The sequence below is a fragment of the Vicia villosa genome, linkage group LG1 (genome assembly GCF_029867415.1).
Source record: "Vicia villosa cultivar HV-30 ecotype Madison, WI linkage group LG1, Vvil1.0, whole genome shotgun sequence".
Lineage (NCBI taxonomy): Eukaryota > Viridiplantae > Streptophyta > Magnoliopsida > Fabales > Fabaceae > Vicia > Vicia villosa.
The window spans coordinates 192,845,551-192,856,063 of record NC_081180.1 but is presented as its reverse complement, the minus strand read 5'-3'; positions in this window follow the sequence as shown (position 1 = coordinate 192,856,063).

Here is a 10,513-nt window from a genome sequence, read left to right as displayed (position 1 = left end):
GCTTCGCTTGAATCCTAACAAATGTACTTTTGGGGTTAGATCTGGAAAACTCTTGGGTTTCATTGTCAGCCAAAGAGGTATTGAAGTGGATCCCGACAAAGTCAGAGCTATTCAAGAGATGCCTGCACCAAAAACTGAAAAGCAAGTAAGAGGATTTCTCGGACGATTGAACTATATCTCCAGATTTATCTCTCAAATGACTGCTACTTGTGGGCCAATTTTCAAGCTTCTCCGCAAAGATCAAGGGGTTGTATGGACTGAAGATTGCCAGAAAGCGTTTGACAGTATCAAAGAGTACCTGTTAGAACCACCAATATTGATTCCTCCAGTTGAAGGAAGACCATTAATCATGTACCTTACTGTGTTGGAAGAATCCATGGGCTGTATGCTTGGACAGCAAGATGAAACCGGTAAGAAGGAACATGCCATCTATTACTTGAGTAAGAAATTCACAGACTGTGAGTCTCGTTACTCCATGCTCGAAAAAACATGTTGTGCTTTGGCTTGGGCTTCAAAACGTCTCCGCCAATACATGATCAACAATACTACTTGGTTAATCTCCAAAATGGATCCGATCAAGTATGTCTTTGAAAAGCCCGCCTTAACAGGAAGGATTGCCCGGTGGCAAATGCTGTTATCCGAATATGACATTGAATACCGTGCTCAAAAAGCGGTCAAAGGAAGCATTCTCGCCGATCACTTGGCGCATCAACCAATTAATGAATATCAATCTCTCAAGTTTGACTTTCCTGATGAAGATGTCTTGTACTTGAAGATGAAAGATTGTGACGAACCATTACCTGAAGAAGGTCCTGAGCCTGGATCAAGATGGGGCCTAATTTTTGATGGAGCAGTAAATGCTTTTGGCAATGGAATTGGGGCAATCATCATCACTCCCAAGGGTACTCATATCCCATTCTCCGCCAGACTGCTATTTGATTGCACCAACAACATCGCAGAATATGAAGCTTGTATCATGGGTCTCGAAGAAGCCATTGATTTAAGGATCAAGATCCTCGACATATATGGAGATTCAGCCCTCGTGATCAACCAAATCAAAGACAAGTGGGAAACTTACCACCCTGGCTTGATTCCTTACAGAGATTATGCAAGACGTCTGTTGACTTTCTTCAACAAGGTTGAATTGCATCATATACCTCGAGATCAAAATCGAATGGCAGACGCCTTGGCTACTCTATCTTCCATGTTCAAAGTCAATCATTGGAATGATATGCCTACAGTCAGAATCACGCGCCTTGAAAGGCCCGCCTATGTGTTTGCAACTGAAGTAGTCGTCGATGATAAACCGTGGTTCCACGACATCAAACGTTTCCTTCAAACTCAAGAGTACCCACTTGGGGCATCAAACAAAGATAAGAAAACTCTAAGGAGACTTTCTGGCAGTTTCTTCCTGAACGGAGATGTGCTATATAAAAGAAATTTCGACATGGTTTTGCTCAGATGCGTGGATAGACACGAAGCAGACATGTTAATGCATGAAGTGCATGAAGGGTCCTTTGGAACTCATTCAAACGGGCATGCAATGTCCAAGAAGATCTTAAGAGCTGGATACTATTGGTTGACAATGGAATCAGACTGTTATAAACACGTGAAGAGATGTCACAAGTGCCAGATCTACGCAGATAAGATCCATGTGCCACCGACTCTACTCAACGTTCTCTCATCTCCATGGCCTTTCTCCATGTGGGGTATCGACATGATTGGAATGATCGAACCGAAAGCTTCAAACGGTCATCGTTTCATCTTGGTAGCTATTGATTACTTCACCAAATGGGTCGAAGCAGCATCTTACGCCAATGTTACAAGACAAGTGGTTGTGAGGTTTATCAAGAATAACATCATTTGCCGATATGGTATTCCCAGCAAGATCATTACTGATAATGGTTCAAACTTGAACAATAAAATGATGAAAGAATTGTGTGAGGAATTCAAGATTGAGCATCATAACTCTTCTCCTTACAGACCAAAAATGAACGGCGCCGTGGAAGCCGCCAACAAGAACATTAAGAAGATCGTCCAGAAAATGGTCGTCACTTACAAAGACTGGCATGAAATGCTGCCATTTGCTTTACATGGGTACCGTACTTCAGTGCGTACTTCGACAGGGGCAACTCCCTTTTCTCTAGTATACGGCATGGAAGCTGTGCTCCCCGTAGAAGTTGAAATCCCATCAATGAGAGTCCTCATGGAGACTAAGTTGTCAGAGGCTGAATGGTGTCAAAGCAGATACGATCAGTTGAACTTAATCGAAGAAAAACGTATGACTGCTCTATGCCATGGACAGTTATACCAAGCAAGAATGAAACAAGCCTTCAACAAAAAGGTTCGACCTCGTGAATTTCAAGAAGGCGACCTCGTGCTTAAAAAAATCTTGTCTTTTCAACCAGATTCTAGGGGCAAATGGTCTCCTAATTACGAAGGCCCGTATGTTGTCAAAAGAACATTTTCTGGCGGCGCCATGACTCTTGCAACCATGGATGGTGATGAACTCCCACATCCTGTGAATGCTGATGCAGTCAAGAAATACTTTGTCTAAAAAATACAAAAGAACAGCTCGGTAAGTCGAAAACCCGCAAAGGGCGACTTAGGCAAAAATGAGCGTCTCGGTGGACTGAAAACCTGAAAGGGCGGTCCAGGCAAAAATTAGAGACAATAAACACAAAAATTCATCCTGGTAGATTGAAAACCTGAAAGGGCAATCTAGGCAAAAATTAGGGATTTATGACAAAGTAACTGCATCAGTCCATACTTCGTCACTTGAGGAGTCTTTCTCATCAAAGGATCTTCAAACAAATTATCGCCAAATCTGAAGCGACAAGTACAGTTGTAACTCAAAGTTGTTAAGGGAATAGTGGTTATTGCTTTCAATGTAGCCTTTTCCGCATAATTACCATTTCCAACTTTTGTAAATACTCTATGGAATCACGCCTTTAGCTGATTACCATCCTATTAAATAAATTTGAGCCTTGTGCCCATTTGTTTGCAATTTCTAATTTCTTTTAGCTTGCAAAATGACGCTTTAATTGTGTTATTCACTTTTGAAAAAAAGAAAAAAAAAAGTTTTAAATGAATTTACTTTTCTTTTTCAAAATAAAAGCGAAATTTTCCTTTGAGTTGTGAACAACGGAAGGAACATCAGCAGTCGTCTCCATAGGATGAACAAAAGGATTCTCCCTAGAAAAAAAATTATTGAGACAACGGTATTCTTGTCCCAGAAAAGAATTCTTGAAGCAATTATCCCTCGAGGTAAAGAAGCTCTTCTATCCCCAGTGAAGAAGCTCTTCTATCCCCAGTGAAGAAGATTTTCCATCTCCAGTGAGGAGGTTCTTCCATCTCAATGAGAAAAGATGCTCATCTTCCCCAGAGAAATTTAAAACATGCAGCACATTCATCACCCGTGTTATCTACACCGTGTTGAAGAATATTTGCTAAATATCTGGATGTATTGCGACGTCGGTCCCTCTCCAGTATACTTCTTTGTCTGTCAGTTTTGTTAGCATGCATGCGACATTCATGACATTCATCATTCATACATATTTTCATCATTTATGCATTCTTGCATTTTTCAATGTTTGCTTCAAAATCACTTGTCCAGGGTATACCTATCCCAAAAAAAAAAGAAGAAGAAAAAAGGAAAAAGGAAGGAAAAAAAGAGAAAAGAAAAAAAGAGAAGAGAGAAAAAGAAAAGAAACAAGTATGGGCGTGTCATCTCTCCAGTAGGTTGTCACCCATAAGCAGAAATAACATCCTTTCTTTCTCCAGTTCCCCACTGAGATCATTCCTCGTGGAAGAAGGTTGCTTCAGTTTCTCCTCTCAAAACAAAGGAGAGAATCCCCAGTTGAGTTCATTCCTCATGGGTACAAAGTCTTGTTTGACTGTCTCTTTCCAATTCATTTTTGGTTAGAACCCTGTCTTTACCAAAGATTCAAATTCCGATTCCTCAAATAGAGTCGTGAAAAAAATAGACAATAAGCAATAGCCTCATCATCTGAGCAGCTTATGTCTCTTTCAAAAGCTTTTTCCTCTCAAGGAAATCAATCATGAAGACCATTTGACAATCAGGGCCTTATTACTGTTCACAAGGCTGAATAACCAGTAATTTCCCTAACAAAGTCTCCAGGATCATTTTATCACTCGGCTGATAATTGATCATGTCTTCAAAACCGCTATCACGAGGCTGGTAGTCGGTAACTTTTTGTTCTGGTTATATTATTAAACATGTCTATCACCAGGCTGATAGTCGGTAATATTAACCGAACCTTTGAAACTCTTTTACCTTGTCAAGTCTATCACCATGCTGGTAGTCGGTAACACAGTTTCATACCTTTCACCTTCGCATTATTAAACAAGTCTATCCCTGTGCTGATAGTCGGTAATGTCGATAGGTAAGCTTTTCTTACAAAGTTATCATTCCCCGGTGGAGCATACACTTGCTTTCCCGAAAAGAAAAACGGATTCTCTTCCTAAAAACGGATGGAGACATCCTTCCCGATCTCTTTTCCCCAGCGGAGTCAGTTTTGATATCCCCTCGGTAAAGACATCCTTGCATCATTCGCAATTTTGGTATCTTAGGTCCAAAATTTGCGTCTTCTGATATTTAAGTCTCTTCCACCCTATCAAAATGAAGATTTTCAATCTTCATGTCTCAGGTCGAAGAAACTTAAATAGGGGCATCTGTCATACCCCAATTTTTGACCTAAGATACCACCTTATATCATTGCATATGCATCATTTGCATCTCTAACAAATTGCATAGCTTGTGTTTGCTACTTGTGCTCAGCAGGGTTTAAACAAGAGATCACTCATCAGTACAAGCAACAATCAACTAGGGTTTTGTTCTCCCTCCATCTCAAAAGAACTATCTTCATCAACAATCAACATTTGGTCCTCAGAGATTCATTTCAACAAGCTCAAAGGCTCTGAATCGACTGAATTAGAGTTTTGACTGAAGATAGCATACTCCTGATTTTTGCTCAGAGTTTGACCTAATGACTTGGGACATGACCTCAAGACCCCAAGTGTATCATTTTGACCTAATCCATTGGCTCAAGACATCTCCTACACAAGGATTGATCAACAGTGAAATTTCAAATCATCAGAATTAGGGTTTTTGAACTATCAGGGACTGAAATCAGGGATCACATTTGGGAAACCCTAAAAATCCCCAGGAAGTCAATCAAAGGTTTCAATCATCTTCAAATAATCCCTATGACGACATCCAATGGAAATTGTGTCTCAATTCAAGATCCATAGTCATCAATTTGTGTTCATTTGAAGTGTGCCATTTTCAATTTGTGCGATTCAAGAGATTAGTTTGGAATTTGTTCAAGGAATCGGCATATGGATTTGTCATTGATAAAAGAAAGTGTTTCATATGGATTGCTTGGAATTTAGAACAAATTCGAAATCATCCATAAGGATTTCTTCAAGGTTTGCAAAAAAAAGAAGACATTATCCATTTTGAGTTTATTTTGAAAGAATTGCTTCAAGTATAATTCTAAGACCATGGATTCAAGAATTTCAAGTTCAATATTATTTCAAAGATCCATGATGGCAAGAACATGTTTCAAGGCCTAAAATTCAAAGGATTTCCTATCATTTTCTATTCAAAAGGAATTCAAATTCAATTCAAGATCATTCAAGAATAATTCAAAGCTTCATGCTTGAATAACAATTTCATTCAAGTTCTAAAAAGAAATTCAAGCATTTACAAATGATGTTTCTTTACATGGAACAAATGAATTACAAAGGGACTTTATCCAAAATTCAAGAATTACAAAATTCCATTCATTTGCAAGAATACAAAGTTTCATTCATACAAAGTTGGAATTACAAGGAAAAGATAAAAATAAAACTTCAAATGCAATTCTTGAATTCTTCAAGTCTTCATTCTTCAAGATCAAATTTCTTCATGCTTTTCTTCAAGGTCCTCATGCAACATGAAAAAAAAAGAAACAAAAAGAGGGGTGAAATTAGCAAAAGTCAAAGAAAGCCAAAGAGAGATTTTTATGTCATAAAATTATGCAACTTAGAGATATCATAAAATGACATAAAAATTTACACACATGGCTTATATCATGAAAAATATCTTTGCATAAGAATATTCTTATTCTTATTTTTTATTCTTGCAATGATGAAGAATATATTCTTTTTCTTATCTTGCAATGATTGAAACTTGCCAATCAAGATTACCAATTGCCAAACACTCCCTTAACTTTGCCTATAAATAGGAAGTTCTCTCATTGAAGAAAAACACACCAAAGCTACTATACTACTAGCTTTCTCATTTCTCCCTCTTCTCTTATAGTTTTCATGTTTCTTGGTAAGAAGGAGAAATTCTTCAAACCAAAGAAAACTACTTGGAAAAAATAAGAGTTTCTAGTTACAAAATTTCTTGAAAGAGAGTGGTGAAGAAGAAATTCTTCATACCTTGGTGTAGAGAGTTCCAACTTAAAGTCCATCTTCAAGTCTCCCACAATCCAAAGAGAGGTGGTATCATCTTCATCAAAAGCCTACAACAACAAGCAAGTTGTTAGAGAAATTGTTAGTAACAATTCAAAGTTGTTAGTAACAATAAAGAATTCAAGGCGTACCTCAACAATAAACCGGCGAACACCTCCTCGCCGTAGGTAAGTTGTATTCATCCTCATGCTCAAATATTATTGTTTAAATCATTCTTGCAAATATGTTATTATTGTGCATAGCTGGAAATTGAAAACATAGAGATTGAGTTATTGTTGCTGTAAGTAAAAGCAAAATTCAGCAAGACAACAAATAACAACTTGCAGCCAACAAGAAGATTTCGATACATACATCAATACAAAAATTCAGCAAGGACCACAGTTGTGTCAACAACAACTCGCGGTTCAGAATCAATCATCTGCAGCAGCAACTCGCGAACAATTCAGAAGCAGTTCAGCAACATCAATAAGCAATAAATTCTCAGAAGCTCAAAGAACCAGGAGCTTACCTCAACGAAAAATCCGGTGAAAATCTCCTCGCCGTAGGTAAGTCTTCACACTTTCTCTAATATTGTAGTTTGTTGTTGCTGAACGTAATTTCCTGTTAGAACAAAAATTGCCAAAATCAGAGAAAGCATATGTTGTTGTTACGAATTGCAAATAAAATTGAGCAAAGAACACCTGGGTTTATACCTCTGTTTTGTGAAAAAAATCAGTTTACAGTTGAAGCTCCTCCATAGCCGCCGTGAGTGAGAGAGAAATTCAGCGAGAGAGAGAAAGAGTCGCTATGTTGTTATTATTGTTCGCTGCTGATTTGAGAAGGTCACCGTTTTTGTTCGGTGATTGAGAGCAAGAGAGATGATGAGATCTCGAGTGAAGGCTTCAGTTGTTGTCGTTGTTCAAACCGAGAGGAGAACCGAGAATCTTTGTTGTTTTTCTTCAGTAAGAGAGCAAACGAAAACGAAAGAGAAGATGTTGTTGTTGTTGATCATCGTGAGAAGCCAAGAGAGTAAAGTGAGTTATGGTTTATTGTTTCTCTGTGTTTTTCTTCAGAAATTACTGTGAGAGAGGAACGAGAATGAGAGGGTGAGGCGCTGCCTCTTTCTTTGGATTCGTAGGGTTTTTTTTCTTAACCCATCCTTGTGTGTTAGAAGATGGGCGGATCCGGGTCACATTGACCCGACCCGGTCCGGTCCAACTTTTTTTTTATCTTTCAACTCAATTGGGCTGCACACCTCCAAATGAATTTCAAACCCCCTGGCCCAATTATTTAGTTTAGTTCTTTTAACTATTTCTTTTAGTTTTCTTTAAGAAAATTGTTTGCATAAAAAAAAAAACTAAGCATTTTATTTTAATATAGGATTTTATTTTTCTTTTCTAATCCTTATTAAAAAACACCAAAAAAAATATGTTAGATGCATATTTAATTTTATGTTTTCTAATTATTTTCTTCTTTTCATGAAAAAATCACAAAAAAATATCTTTCTTAGATTAATTTCATTTAAATTTGATATTTTTATATTATTGTTGTATAGTTAATCATTTAAATTTTATTTGATTACTGTTGCACATTACTTGAATTTTCTCACTTTATCCGAGACTTCGAGATTATTTCTCTGTTGTCTTTTGGATTTGTCTGTTTTGTTTGGTCTTCCATTTGCTGTAGGAGTCCTTAAACAATTACTGGATGATCATGGAATGCTGAAAGCTGTGAGCTTATTCGACGTTCTATTCTGCTGGTGTGGATGCTTAATATCTGTTGAGATCCTAATTTATTCCAAGCACATCACTTGAAGATCACGGTAACACCTCAAACTCAGAAATCCAAATTTCTCATTCTTCGAGGTAAGCCTAAAACTCAATCAACTGTTTTCACAATAATAATCAATTCACTTTCAAATCATCCATTGTTTTTCAAAACAGTGGGGCCTCTCGAATATTAGAGAGTATAAGTCCCATTTCTTTTCTTTTTGTACAGTTTTTTAAACAATAAAACTTTTTCAAAATAAAATCTTTTCAAACATTCAAATCATTTTCAAAACCATCCACCCTGTTTTATGAAAATAAAACAGGGGCCTCTCGAATATTAGAGAGTATAAGACCCACTCTTTTTTCTTTTATACAGTTTTTCTTTGTACAGAAAACTCTTTCAAAACAATACTTTCCAAACTGTTTTCAAAACAACAAAACTTCAAAGAAACAAAACTTTTCAAAATACCACGGGCCTCCATGTAGGTATAAGTCCCAAGCCCTTTTGTACATACCCATTCCTGTACATGAAATTAGGTATTTCATTGTACACGCACATTTTTGTACATATCTCAATCTGTTTTTTTAACTTTGAATAACAAACCAAAAATGAAGGTTTCTTTAAATCTTCCCAAAAAATACCATGGGCCTCCATGTAGGTATAAGTCCCAAGCCCCTTTGTAAATACCTGTTTACATAGCTTTGAATAAACTCAAGTGGACTTCTCCCCAAGTGTAAGTCCCGAGCCCCTGTGTATACAAATGGATCATGCTTACAGGTATATTTCCTTCATAAACTCCATTATATACACACACTTTGTCATATATGTATAACTGTTCATATTTGTTCATGTACTTGTTCATGTTTGTTCGTACTTGTTCATACTTGTGATTGTGTTATATGCTTATTCAACTTAGTACAACACTAGGTTCCCCATAGCCTCCTATTGGGCTTCGTGCAAAGAATCTCCCTAGTTTAGGTTAGGACATAGAGTATGGTTTCCCGGTGAAATCGCTCTAAGAGCTCAAACCAACTATACCATGCCTCCCCTTGGGCTTTGTACAAACGAGTGACCCTCCCATAGCCTCCTCTTGGGCTTACAATGCAAGGACCCTCGATTGTCCCTCCCATAGCCTCCTCTTGGGCTTACAATGCAAGGACCCTCGGATAGCCTCCTCTTGGGCTTCGTACAAGGACCCACGGGCTTCTTATAAGCATCCCCCAATATCCAAAACCAAATACCCTAGGAGATTAGACATTTTTCATCTCTATGCTAGGAGTATCTCTTATATATCATCACAAACAATCAATCAATCAAACTTTTTTGCCACAAGGCTGGCTAATCAATCAAACTTTTTGCCACGAGGCTGGCTAATCAATCAAACTGTTTTACCACCGTACTGGATGATTAATCAAAGTTTTTGTCACAAGGCTGACTTCATTGAAACTTTTGCCACGAGGCTGGCTGATTAATCAAAGTTTTTGTCACAAGGCTGACTTCATTGAAACTTTTGCCACAAGGCTGGTTAAACAAACAAAAACATCTTTATCATTCTAAGCACCCTAAGCGGCATGGCCCCGGGCTTATAATGAAAAGATTTCCAAACAAAAAACAAACAGATGTATGTGATGATATAGATTAGATACATCTAGCATTTAGACGACATTTGTCTATTTTCCTTTGCTTCCACTAGCATAAGTGGGAACTACGATTGCTCTGACTTTCTCAACATCCCTTTGAGAATACGTAGGCACAAGGTCGATCCTTGGCGAGCAAAACAAAACACAAAAAACCATTCAAACCTTAGCACCCGTAGACCCCGAGCTACAGATGCTCTGATTCCCTCTAAGGGATATGTATGCAGAGGATCGCGATGATCTTTGCGAGCATAATCAAACAAACACCTTAGGTCCCACCTATTTCACAACAGAACCTCCACCGTAACATAGAATGAAAAACAATAAAGAACCCTGTAGAGTACTACAGATACGTTGGGTGCTAATACCTTCCCTTCGTATAACCAACCCTCTTACCCAAGATCTCCCCCCACTTTTAGGTTATTGCAGCTTTTTTCCTTTTCCTCCTTTGGAAATAATAAAAAGTTTGGTCGATACAAAAGAAAAATCATTTTTTATGAGCACTCGAGCCCAAAGAAGGCATCAGGTGTCTCATCCACAAAAAAGAGGAACAAAACGGTTTTTCGCCCGCGACAGTTATCGTGAGGATTGTCTTCAATAAGCCTCCAACGCTGAACATAACGGATGTTGATTCTTTCAGGGCA